The sequence below is a fragment of the Sarcophilus harrisii genome, chromosome 3, assembly GCF_902635505.1.
Source record: "Sarcophilus harrisii chromosome 3, mSarHar1.11, whole genome shotgun sequence".
NCBI lineage: Eukaryota > Metazoa > Chordata > Mammalia > Dasyuromorphia > Dasyuridae > Sarcophilus > Sarcophilus harrisii.
This window is the reverse complement of record NC_045428.1, coordinates 577,879,661-577,892,783: the sequence shown is the minus strand read 5'-3', so window position 1 is coordinate 577,892,783 and position 13,123 is coordinate 577,879,661. Positions and strand designations below refer to the sequence as shown.

At 45.5% G+C, this 13,123-nt stretch overlaps 1 protein-coding gene across 1 annotated transcript in view; it reads right to left on the bottom strand.

The window, feature by feature from the left end:
- Positions 1-12,234, bottom strand: part of LOC116422856 — a 64,950-nt gene extending 52,716 nt beyond the window's left edge. Inside the window, exon 1 of the transcript XR_004233393.1 lies at positions 8,436-12,234. The gene's annotated coding sequence lies outside the window, so the exon portion shown is untranslated. The remainder of the gene's footprint in view (positions 1-8,435) is intronic.
- Positions 12,235-13,123: the final 889 nt, after the last annotated feature.

Sequence of the window (13,123 nt, the reverse complement as noted above, 5' to 3'; positions counted from 1 at the left end):
TTACAAATATTAAATCAGATGATGCTTATAAAAAAACCCTGGGAGGAAAGTGTTCTTATGACCTTTCACTGTTGAGAAAACTGAGGCAGACAGAAATGAAATGACTTACCCAGGGCCATACAACTAGTAAGGGGCTGAGGCTGAATTTGAACTCAGGTGGGCCCAGTGTGGTATCTACTGAGCCACCTTGCTAAAGTGACTGCCTTTATCTTCTCAGAGACTAATAGAGTACCTGGCACCTAATACATGTTTGTTGCTTTAAATTGAATATTAATTTTAAAACTCTGTAACCTTCAAAGCAGATGGCACATTTCATGCTGTAGGGGCAGGACAGGGGCAGATCCCCTCACTACCCTGGGCTGGGCTGGTGCCCCTAGCCCAGGGACCAGATTTGGCAAACAGGGGTCCATGAAGAAGGATGGGCAGATCCCTGAATGCCAAGCCATCCTTTCAGACTTTTCCTCTTCTTTCAACCTCAGTCAAGGCAACACCTCCCATGAAGCCTTCCTTGATTCCCTCCTGCCTCAATCCAACTACTAGTATTTGCTCTTCATTCCCTGTGAATCTTCCAAACCATGCTCTGATATTCATTTCCATCTCCACTCCTCTGCCCCTTTTTGTCTATTGTTTTCCCCCTTAAAATATAAGCTTGGAGAGGGCAGGCTCTGTCTTTTTTATTGTATTTTTTTCCCCAGCCCAGTGCCTGGCATTTAGTAAGTGCTTAATGAATGCTTTCCTCCTTTATTCTCTCAATTTTCCTGGCACTGTGCACATAGTAGGTGCTTTTTAAGTGTTTAGAGAGGCAGCAAAGACAGGGAATAGAGAACTGGCTCTGGGCAAGTTAGTTCTCTTTAAAAGCCCCAGGTCACCCCCCAAAGGTAACTGGAGGTCAGGCTTTCCATTAACAGGCAGAATTTTCCCAAAGAGGTAAATTTTATCTCCTAATGAAATTGGGCTGGTCCAAAAACTGAAAATGTTTGCATCGAGGCTCCCTCTATAAAGTCCCTTATTTGCAGCTTTTACTGTCATCCAACCAGGAGGCAGCACAGGGCTGACGATGTCACTCCCTCTCTTGCTCAGTAAATTGCAATGGCCCCCCCAAACAGTATTTCTAGAACAGATACAAACAAATCTCTGTTTGGAGGTAAAAGTCCTTTACAGGAGGGAAAGGGACCTGTATGTGCAAAAATGTTTGTGGCAGCACTTTTTGTAGTGGCGAGAAACTGGAAACTGAATGGATGTCCATCAATTGGAGAATGATTGGGTAAATTGTGGTATATGAATGTTATGAAATATTATTGTTCTGTAAGAAATGATCAGCAGGATGAGTTCAGAAAGGCCTGGAGAGGCTTGTATGAACTGATGCTGAGTGAAATGAACAGAACCAGCGCGAATTTAGCAAAAGAAAGTTATCAAATATTTGATCAAGATTTAATTATTTATGTAAAAACAAACAAGCACACCATCTCGTTAGAAAGCAAATTTTTTACCTTTAACAAATGGTAAAATTATATGTATACCAAAGATTTTAAAAATTAATTTCTTTATGATTTATTATCAGTAAATGTTTGACTTGTATACCTACTTTATCTAACTACATAGTAGGTGTGTGTAAAAATTTTCCCAGGTGAAAAAGAGGTGACAAATGGAAAAAGTAGAAGAACCCTGCTCTAGTCAGTCCATAAGCATTTCTTAAGCACCTACTATGGGTCAAGAACTGTGCTAAGCACTGGTCGATTCAAGTCCAGTCTCTGACAAAGAATATCTGAGTGATCCAGAGCAAATCACCTAGCCCTTCAATCTTCCCAGACAACACACCGATTCTCTTCAAGATTTCGAGAAGGTGCTGATCTACTGTAATAGAAGATCCTCTTTGCCCCAATGAAATCATAGATTCAGTCCACCCCCTCTCAAATAACTATATATGTATGTGGATACACATATATATGTATGCATGCATACCTTGTCTCTATATGCATATACATATAACACTGCACAATAAATTTAATAAAAATATAAAATATATGATAAAATATGAAATTGTATATTGTATGTCAAATAATATATATAATTAATAGATTATATTGTATGGTATTTTATCATATATTTGTATATCATACATACATATATGTATTTATAATATGTATGTATTATGTTGTGTATATATAATATACACATGTGTATATTATTTGTGTTATTTTTATAGGCATTATATTTTATAATATATTGTTATATTTTGTCATGTATTATATAATTGTATTATACAATAGATATATATATGCATATTGTACATCATATGTATATATTATACATATATACACATAAATAATATGTCTGTATATGTATGTTATCTCCTCTGATGGAGTGTCTATTTCACCCAGCACATCTAATATATAGATGTCTCTTAAATCCTCCTTACACATGCGTAAACAGCTCTGCCATCTACTACATTAGAGCTGCTGCCATACTCTAAAAACTGAGACGAAAGTTATAATTACAATAGCTAATGAATACATAGCACTTCAAGATTTACAGTTTTGCAAATCTCATTTTGTCAGAATAATCCTAGGCAATGGGTGTTATTATTATCCCCATTTCACAGATGAGGAAACTGAGGTTGAATGACTTGCCCAGGGTCACACAGCTAGTAAATGTTTGAGGCCAGACTTGGATTTGAGAATTTCCTGAACCAAGGTCCAGCACTCCAGGGAGAGACACATCAGGACCTTCCCAAAGATCTCCATGATCCCTCCCATTGGAAGCTCCATTGGAAGATGAACAGATAATTCCTCATCCTCCTTCTCTCCCACCCTTTCTTCCTCCCTTCCTTCTTTCCTCCCTCTTTCCCTTCCTTCCTTTTTTTCTTTCCTTCCTTCTTCCATCCTTGCCTCCCTCCCTCCCTTTTTTCCTTCCTCCCTTCCTTCCTCCCTCCCTCCCTTCCTTTCCTTCCTTCCTTCTTTCCTTCCTTCCTTCTTTCCTTCCTTCCTTCCTTCCTTCCTTCCTTCCTTCCTTCCTTCCTTCCTTCCTTCTTTCTTTCCTTCCTTCCTTTCTTCCCCCTCTTTCTTTCTTCAGAAATTATTATGCTATTATTATTATTGGCCCCTACCTCTGACCAGGTAGAGAGAGGCTGGACAATGAGCAGCTTCTCTATTTGGGAAAATGGAACCCTCATAGAGCCTCCCTCCTTTCTAACTCTTGTATTTCAAGGTTGTAGCTCTTCTGCTCCATTAAATGGGCCAAGATTCAGCTCCCAGAGCAAGACGATGACGGCCAGAGGAGTCCCTTGTTCCCCTTGCCAGGCCCTCTCTCCTGGTGTCCCTGGTGGTTCGGAGAGGCTGGCAAGTCGGCCTCCAGCCACGGAGGGAGGAGGAGGTGGTTTCTAATAGTCAGGCAGCCGCGTCTACTGCAGTGATTCCAGCAGCCTCTGGGTGCCGGGTATCTCACAGGGCTGAGGAGGGAGCAAAGGAGCAAGAGATGGGAACCCACCTGCAGGACTGGGGGCAGTGCTGTGGCCATAGAGGCTGGGCCACACCCCAAGCCCTCCATTCCCAGTGAGCTAGTCAACAAGGATCCAATGGGATTTGTGGGCCAGACCCTTTCCAGGTTGAGCGGGCGCTGCCTCTGTCCAGCCACAGGTGCGCTCCCTGACTGACACAGGTTGCCCAGGAAACGCACTCCTTCCCCTAGAAGCACTCACGAGCCAGAAACTGACCCAGGAGTCAGGGCAGCAGAATGACAAGATTACTGAGGTTGGAGTCCAGAACCATGGGGTCCAGCCCTGCCTTTGGCCCATCCTAGCCACGAGACTTTACCGGTATGAGCCTCAGTTTCCCCATCTGTAAAATGAGGGGGTTGGGCTAGATGGCCTCTGAGGTGCCTCCCAGATCTCCATCTATAACCCTGACTTCAAAGTCAGATCTCCCCAAGGGGCCATTTTGAATCTGTTTGGTTCTAACTTATCCATGCACAGAATATGAACTCACTGAGAGCAGGGGCTGCTTCCCTTCGATCTTCGAAGCCCCCAGAGACTCACCCACAGGAGGCCTTTGATAAATACTTGTTGGAGGAAAGAGGGAGAGGGAGTGGGGAGAGAGAGAGAAAGAGAGTGGGAGAGAGGGAAGGAGGGAAAGAAAAAAGGGGATTAAAGGAGGGAGAGAGGAAGAGAGGGGAAAAGGGAGGAAGAGAAGGAAGGAAATTGCCTATTATGTGTCAGGCACTCTGCTAAGCACTTTACAAACATTATCTCGTTTAATCTTCAAAACATCCCTGAGAAATAGGTGCTTTTATTAATATCATCATTCTAAAGGACACTGGGACAAAGAAGTCAGGTCATATATCCAGGGTCTTACAGGGAGTGTCTGAGGTTACATTTGAATAGTGTTGAACAAGTGTTTCCAGAGTAAGGTTTAAAGTCTAATTCCCAATTTCCTCCCTGTTTAGGATTGAAAGAATTTTAAAGTTCTTCCATTCCCAAACGGGGAAAAAAACGGAACAAGGATAAAACGGAAAGAAAAAAGGAAGAAAAAAAAGAAAAAAGAAAGACGAAAACACAAGCAAACAAAGCAGAGGAAGAAAAAAAAAAGGAGGGGAGGAAGGGGGGACAGAACACAAGGAAACAAGCAAGGAAAGAACAAAAGCAAGCAAGTAGAACAAGAAAGAACAGAGGGCAAACACACAAGACAAGAAGCAACAACAGAACAGGACAGACAGAGACACAGAGGGAACAGAAGGCGGTCGCAGAACGAAAAGGACAGACAAAACAGAGAGAGAATTCTTTGGGTCTCCCCTTCAAGGTCTCAATCTTTTCCTTCCCCAGATGGGAAGGTCTGCCCATTCCTGCTGTCTCACCCTCGGGTTCTGGAACAACAATCCTGCTGTCCTGAAGCTCAACCCCCCAAGAACCATTTAGGACACTCAAGGACAATTAGGATACATCAGACTTGATGTGTCTGGGCTCAGTGAGCCCCCTGCCAGCTGGGGACAAAACCAGGGTCTCTTCCCTTGGACAGAAGCTCCTCGGAAGCAACTGTCAGGCTATGGGAACCGAATGAGGAGTCTCCAAACTGGGCCATGTCAGGATGCAGAGGATTATATAATGAGCTAGTCAGAGAGCAGGGAGCTGGGTAGTGTCTCGCTCCCTCGTTCTCCTCCTCTCCCTGTTGCCCAAACTCCCGGCCTCCTGAATCAGCCACAGCCCTCTTAGAACAGCCCAGGTGCCCACCAGAAGCAGCAGCAGCTAGCACACGTGTTTGCCCCCGCCCCCCCCAGGCCACCATGCCCTGCTCCAGCTTTGGGCGGGCCCCTTGGGGCTCAGGCTCTTGGAACCCAGGCAATGTGACAATAAGAGCGGACCCCCCTCTTTCCTTTGGGGGGAGTTCATAAAAGGAGCCGGAACAGACTGCTTATCATCTGCATCACAGATCTCATGACATGATCTTCCCAAGGCCCCAATTTCCATCAAGGGCATCACCATCTCTCCAGCCTCTCAGCCCCATCAACCCCTTGTTATTTCTGAAACCTCGCTCTCCATCATCCCACGCATACAATCAGTCGCCAAGTTTGGTCCTTTCTCCCTTCCCAACATCTCTCACATTTGACCCTTCTCTACTCACTCGGCTACCCGGCTACCTCAATCTCTCCGGACCTCTCCAATTTGATCTCCTTGAGTGAAATCTCCCCATTCATTCTCCATTCAACTGCCAGTGGTTTTCCAAAAGATTTGGTCTGACCATGTCACCCCCAACTCAAAAATCTCTAGTGGCTAATTAATTCTAGAACCAAATACCAATTCATCTTCATCTGGTCCCTTTTATTTCTATTTTAGGTGTTTTATAATCTATGTAGTTATCAGAACAGTAGTATATTATGTAATTAATAAATACATGCAAATTGGTCATGCGTACCAATTTTTTTCCTACTGCCAGAGTTCACGATCAATAATTTGGCAGGGAGACTGGCCCTAGGACAGAGGTCAGGATTAGAATCTGACTTCAGGGGCAGTAGTAGCTGCTGGATACTAAGGCATTCTGGGTCCAATTCAGGGCCCAAGTTCCACATTTTAGAATCATAAAATGGACTGAGAGGTCATCCAGGTCAGTTCCTTCAATCTACAAGCAGTCCCTTTGGGTGGATCACTGAGGCAGCATTGGGTATAGAGTCAGAAAGACTTGAGTTTTTAACTAGCTGAATGACTCTGGACAAGTCATTTCTCTTTGTTTGCCTCAGTTTCATGATCTGTAAAATGAGAGTCAGCCTAGAAGTCATGAGTTCTTAACCTTTATGTCAAAGACCTCTTCTCTGAATCAAGTTTTTAAGTAAATAAAATAATATATAATTTTAATAATAAAAATAAAATAAATAAAATAAAAAATAAAAGTAAATAAAATAAAATAAATTCCTTTATAAAGGAAATGAATTCTGTTGAAACATATTTATCAAAATCTTTTTTTTTTAAGTCCATGAACCTTAAGATATCTCAAGGTCCTACCTTACAACTCTAAAAGTAAATGAGTCTCCATTTGACTTTGAGGGTCCCTTCTAGCTGGCAATCAATGAATCAGTGAGGTCCTTGGACCCGGACCCTCAGAAGCCCGTATCAGTCTCCACGAGCTTCTCAGTGTCATTATCTTTCCTAAGCAACATTGCAGGGCTCCCTTGCACCCGCTCCCCATACCACATGACACAAGGCTAACCCTCTGAGAGCAGCCAAGAAGGCCCCATCCAGGAAGGCCTCCTGCTTCCTCCTACTTCCCATCAATGGGGGTTTCGGTTGAGCATTTAGGGAAGTTTTGTAGTTTTTTTAATTCAGGTCAATGAAAGGCTAAGTCAGCATCAGAACGAGAGGAGGGTATGTCACTGAGGTAGGGGACCAGGGAATGGAACCGGGCCCCCCCCTTTTACATACTAGTTCAGGGTATCTTCTGACCTCTGTGACAAGATGAGAATCTGGTGAGAGGAATCCACCCCCAGAAACCACTCAGGACACTCAAGGACAATTAGGATACATCAGACTTGATGTGTCTTGGCTCAGTGAGCCCCCTGTTAGCTAGGGACAAAACCAGGGTCTCTTCCCTTGGACAGAAGCTCCTCCGAAGCAGGTGTCAGGCTATGGGAACCGAATGAAGAGTCTCCAAAGTGGGCATCCTGACGGTAGAGACCACATGTGACCCAGATAGAACAGATTCATATCATCAACACAAATCCTTTCCTTATTTGAAGGGTAGCTGGCCCTTAGCTGTGTGACCCTGGACATTCAACCCCTCTTGCCTCAGTTTAATCATCTGTAAAATGGAGATCATAACACACACTTGGACTCGAAGGATCAAATGAGATAATAGCTGTAAAAAGCACTTAGCCCTGGCAAAGAGTAGGTATTATTTGGATGCTTATTCCCCACGCCAGTGGGGGGAGCGGGCAACAAACAGGAGAGGGGGTGGAGGCCCCAGGGAGCTAAACTTGCACACTTGGCCATTTTGTCTCAGGCCAGCCCCATCTGGATGAAAGGCATAATCCCAGTACTCTGATTTGGAGACATTTTGAGGTGAAAATTTTCAGACGGCTTCCACATACGTGTGTGTGTGTGTGTGTGTGTGTGTGTGTGTGTGAGGCCTCCAGCATGTCGGTCACTGATTGAGCCTGATCCCCTTCTTCTCCCCCCTCCCCATAAAATGCTACAGGGCATATTATTGTAAAAAGTGAGTTAAAACAAATTCCAGCCATCTTGTTGAGAATTTCATGATGCTGACCTGGCCAATGATGGGATTTGGGGGCTGTTTTGTTCTGTTTGCTTCATGCTTAACTAACTTTTGTTGTGGGTGAAGGGGGTCCTTGGAAATGAAAGCATGGGAAGGATAACAAAGGCATCAGCAAAACATTTCTCGATTCTTGAGTTTGCTTTTTGAGCCTTCTCCCCCTCACGGCACAGACACCAGACACTGAGCTAACCAGAATGGGGGATTCAATCCGGGCTTCCCTGCTGGAGAGTCCAGAAGTTCTGAGTCAGCTGCGGCTAGACTGTTCTTCCAAGGACACGCTGCCATTGCACGTTCCGATGCACCAAAGCTGTGCTCTGCCACCACCGACCCTGGAGACTCCTGGGAGCTTTTCCCAAGAGATGGCTCCCCTCGGGCCCAGAAAGTAGCTATGACCCGGCTGCGTCCTTCTTTCTAGAACAGGGCATTATCCTGACTGTTCTGCCCTTGCTCAGTGGGGTGCTTTCTGTCTCTGTGCCCTTAACCTGGCACCTTACAGATTAATCTCACTGCAGAGAAAGACTCCAGATTATCCAAGTGACTAAAAGCTCTCAGCTGTTCCCCAGCTGATCCAGAAAGGCGAGACCCAGTCCCGTTCCCCAGCACCCTTCTTCTCCCCAGCCCTACCTCCTATTTTAGGTATGAACTGGGGCCAAAGGGGGAATAAGGTAAAAATGTACTCACTGGTTCCCAAGCGAAGATTGAGCCAACTGCGTGGTGGAGATCCATATTTTGTCAGAACTGAACTCATGCTCCTGGATGGGGCTGGGAGTGAAAGCCAGGAGAGCCCCGAGACTGGGGGGCTGGCCAATGGATCCCGCCTGCTAAAAGCCCTCCGGTCCGGATGGCATCAGGACAGCGCTGCTCCCCAATATCCCAGACCCGGTTGCCCACCGGCGCCTGGGGCCGGTCTGGCCCGGCTTTGCCAGGGAGCAGTCTGGATGCTTGCTGGAGGTCCCCTCTCAGACTCAGTCCTGCTCTTGATTTCTCCAGCTGGTCTGTCTTTGTGCCAAAAGAATATGAAGCTTTCGGCTCCCGCTGGGTTGAGGGCCCCCTTGGGTGCTGTATATTTTAAGGTACGGCTCTGGCAGTCCAGTCTCTGAAGCCGTGAAGCTCACTTTCCGCGCTGCTGGCTGGCTCTGCCGTTCAACCCACCCTGCCTGACCAGCGCTGACCAAGCCCCTACTCCAGGCACCCAGGACTGCGAAACCCCCTTTTCTCTAGTCTCAGGAGCCAGCTCCAAGCCCCTCCTCTGCCAGCCAGCCGCTGTCTTGAGCCAGGAGGAAGTCCTTCAAGGTTGTAGCTTCCCAGACCTGCCTGGGCCAGCTCAGCCCCTGCTTGGGAGAAATGTTCACAGCCCGCACGAGCTGATTTTCCAGCCCTTTATACAAACCCAGACTGCAGCGTTCTGAGCATCACGGCAGCGGTGGGGCGGGTTGCCGTGGGAACGCCTGGGTACATCACTGTCTCCCTAGCTCCCTTCCCCATCTCCAGGTCTGATCATTCAATTTGCCAGAATTTTCGGAACGGACCCCCTTGCCTGTGAGACAGCCAACTTTGCCTCTTTTCTGGCGGCTCCGCAAGCCTCCTCCTCCTCCCTACCCCAACCCACTGGGCCCCTCCTTTTTCCCCCAGCAGAGTCTCGGAAATATGTTTAACTTAGCAGGGTCTGTCTGTTCCTCACATGAATTTTTTTTTCCTAGCTGCACAGATGGCCCCCATATTTATCTTAGCCACTGTTCAGGCTTGAATTGTCAGCCAACTCTTTCCTCTGCTGCCAGGCCCAGCCATATGGGGAGAATTAAGACTGGATTAGCTAAAGCTTTAACTCTTTAAAAGGGAGGGTTAGAGGCACAGATTCAGTCTGCTTTCAAATGAGTCAGGATTTAAAAAAAAAAATAGCTTTGAAGGGCACAATCTACATACATGACGTCAAGAGGGACAGGGCATGGGTAACTCATGGAGCTTCCTGAAAGTCTATCAGGAAATTAGCATAAAAGCCATCCGTGAGCTTCAAAGAGAGCTGGCAGGGACCTCAAGGGTCCCTCATTTAACGGAGGAGGAAACTGAGGCTCACAGAAAACTAATGGCATCCCAGACCTGCAAGTGGACAGGGCCATAAAGACCTGATTTAGAACTCAAGAGAAAAAAGAAGTCCAAGTCCCTTCACTTTACTGACACCGAGGTCAGCAGAGGACGCTTAGAACCTAGACTTAGTTCTGGACTGGTATCTAGTTAAAAGATCCCAAGGGCATCGATTCAGAGGCCATTCAGTTCAACATTTTACCTAGGAGGAAACCGTGGCCCAGAGCAGTTCTGTAGACTGCCCAGGGTCACACAGGAAACCAGTTCTTCCAGCCTCCAAATCTGGTGTTCTCTCTCTCTACTATACTGTACTGCCACTCTCTTTATATCCTGTGTGCAATTACGAAATGGGCCCCCGGATCTTGAGGGTCTTCTCTTAGCCCCCAAATTTGATTCACCTTCTTTTAAGAACTAAGGACTCATTTCTCTCCAGTTGGAATGGATTACCAATGATGATCCCCAAGTCTGAGGGAGAGATAAAGAGCTTTTAAAAAGACAGATTTCCTGAATCGTGAAAAATTTAGGGTGCACGCTTCTCTGTAAATAGGGCAATAAACTTTGGCATTGAAAAGTAGATAACAAACCCAACCTCTTTTGCTTCTGTCTCCAACTGCCTAACAGACATCTCAAACTGGATGTCATACATGTCTTAAAATCAACATTATCTTTCCCCCCAAACCCTCCCTGTTATGGTAGGGGTACTCCCACCCTTCCCATCACCCGGATTGCCGCTTAGATCTCATTCTCAACTCTTCCCTCTCCCACCTCCCTCATACCCAGTCTGTTATTGCCAAGGTCTATCCATCAACATGGCCATCACCTTATCAAGCCTATGGTGGGACTAGATGAATCTTTCCACAGTCTTATGCCTCACTTCCCACCAGGATGCTGTGATCCTGGCCTTTTGGCTGCTCCAAAAACAAGATACTGTCTCTTGGGCATTTTCTTTGGCTTTTCTCACCTCTACCTACCGGCCTCCTTTAAGTCCCAACTAAAATCTCACCTTCCACAGGAAACTTTTCTGGACCCCTCTTAATTCTAACCCCTTCCCTCTTCCTCTTTTCCCTTTTATCCCATACACCTGTGTTTGCTTGTTTCTCTCATTAGACTACAAGCTCCCTGCAGGCTGCGACTGTCCTTTGCCCCTTTTGTGTAATCTTAGCACAACACCTGGCAAGGCTCCCAACTTTTTTGACTGCCACATCATAGTGCAGACAGTCTGCTGAAAACAAAACAAAAAAAAGCCCGACCAGATGACTGGTCCTTTCCAGTCTGCAGCATACAGCCCCAGTTCTGCCCATCAGAGAATACTGTGTTCAGCCTTACGGCATGGAGGACTTCTCTCCAAGAGTTACCGACGTTGCTGGAGAGATGACAGATAACGAAATGATTTCAGTCACCTTGGTCTAAGGCATCTCAAACTCCCATTCACTTCCTTATTTCTCACCCATTTCCTCTTCCAGCTCTGCTGCTGATGCTCCAGACACCATGACACAGCTGCCTGGGGAATGCCTCAGCTCCCATGGCCTCCTCCTCTGCTGTCTTCCCAGACTGTCACATCATCCATTGGAACCGGGACCAGCCATCTTTCCTTCTCCTTTCATCTTTCCAGATCCTTTTGGTGTGTTGTCTTCCCCATTAGATTGTAAACTCTGTGAGGGCAGGGCCCGTCTTTCTTGTTGCTCATATTTGTGCCTCCTGTGTCCTGGCACATAATAAATCCTTAATAAGTATATCTTGCCTTAACACTTTTTCACCTCGCCTCCAACTAGTCAGTCACAGAGAGAACATCTTCAGTCCCCAGAATTTTCAGTGAAGTCCTAGTTTGTCCTAGTACACAAGTTAAGGAAAGTTTTTGATCTATGCTAATCTATCCGGAAAATAGATTTTTCTTTAAAGAAACAGATGGATCCATTGACGTCATTCAAAGTAGCAACTGGAACACTGGTTTCAAAGCACTGAAATGGTTAGAACAAATCTTGGAAAATGTAGATTTAAGTCGACAAGCACTTATTGAGAGTCTATTATGTGACTAGTACTATGCTAACATATACAAAGGCAAAAGAAAGTTCTCGTTCTCAAGGAACTCACAATCTAAAAGAGGAGACAACATGCAAACAAACATACGAACAAGATATATCCAGAATAAATTCAAGATAATCAACAGAGGGAAGATACTAACATGGAGGAAGGCTGGGAAAAGATTCTTGAGGAAGGTGAAATGAGAAACCAGGAAATGAAGGCAAGGAGAGAGAACATTCCAAGCATGGGGGATACTCAGTGAAAATGCCCAGACTTGGAATTTCTTATGCCAGAAAAATTGAGAAGACTGCAAAATACATGCAAGTGTAAGAAAACTGGAAAGGTAGGAAAGAGTTAGGTTACAAAGGACTTTCAAATTCAAATAAGGATCTTATTTTTGATCCTAGAGGCAATAGAGGAGAAGGGGGTGGGAGTGGCCATATCACCTGACCTGTATTTTTAGGAAAATCCATTTGATGGCTGGGTGGAGAATGGGCTGTCAGGGCAAATTTAAGGCAGGCAGACCCCCACCCCCACCCCAGCAAGCATGAAGTGATGAAGGCCTGCTCTAGGGTGGGAATACAGGAGGTAAAGACAAGAAACATTTCGAAGGTAGAATCAGTAGGCCTTGGGAATAGAATGGTTATAGGAGGAGTGGGAAAAAATGAGGAGCTGAAAGGGATTGATAACTAGGTTCTGAGCCAGTGTGACTGGACATATGGCAGTAATGATGAGGATAAGGGAAAGATTTGGGGGGAAAAGATAATGAATTCAATTTATGACACAGTCAGCTTGATATCCAGTTTGAATTATCCAATAGGAAGATCCTTTCCTTCCCCTTGATTAGCAAATTGACATGAACATCGAACAGCTACATCCTTAGTTAAAGAACACTGAATTTGTTCCTGACACTGATAATCAATTCCAGAAATTTAGAACATTAACAGCCTTTTGGCCTTTGACAAAATACCACGAAGATTCTCTGGGAGAGGATCTGGGAGACACCTAGGACTTGAAAGCATTCACTAGGGCCAATAAACAAGTTCTTGAACCTCCTCTGGAAATTCCAATTAAGTCTCCCCCGAGCAAAGGAGCCAAGAGGCCAGGTGAAAACTGCTTAGAGATCACCAAGGCTCAACTCCCTCTAGTGGCCAAATGTGGTTTTTGTCCATTTTTCAAAAGTGGGGCCTCCTGTGGATGAGGACCACTGGGCAGTGATTGCTAGGATTCAGCTATGGGGAGCTATGCAATTGTTTGTTTAAGAA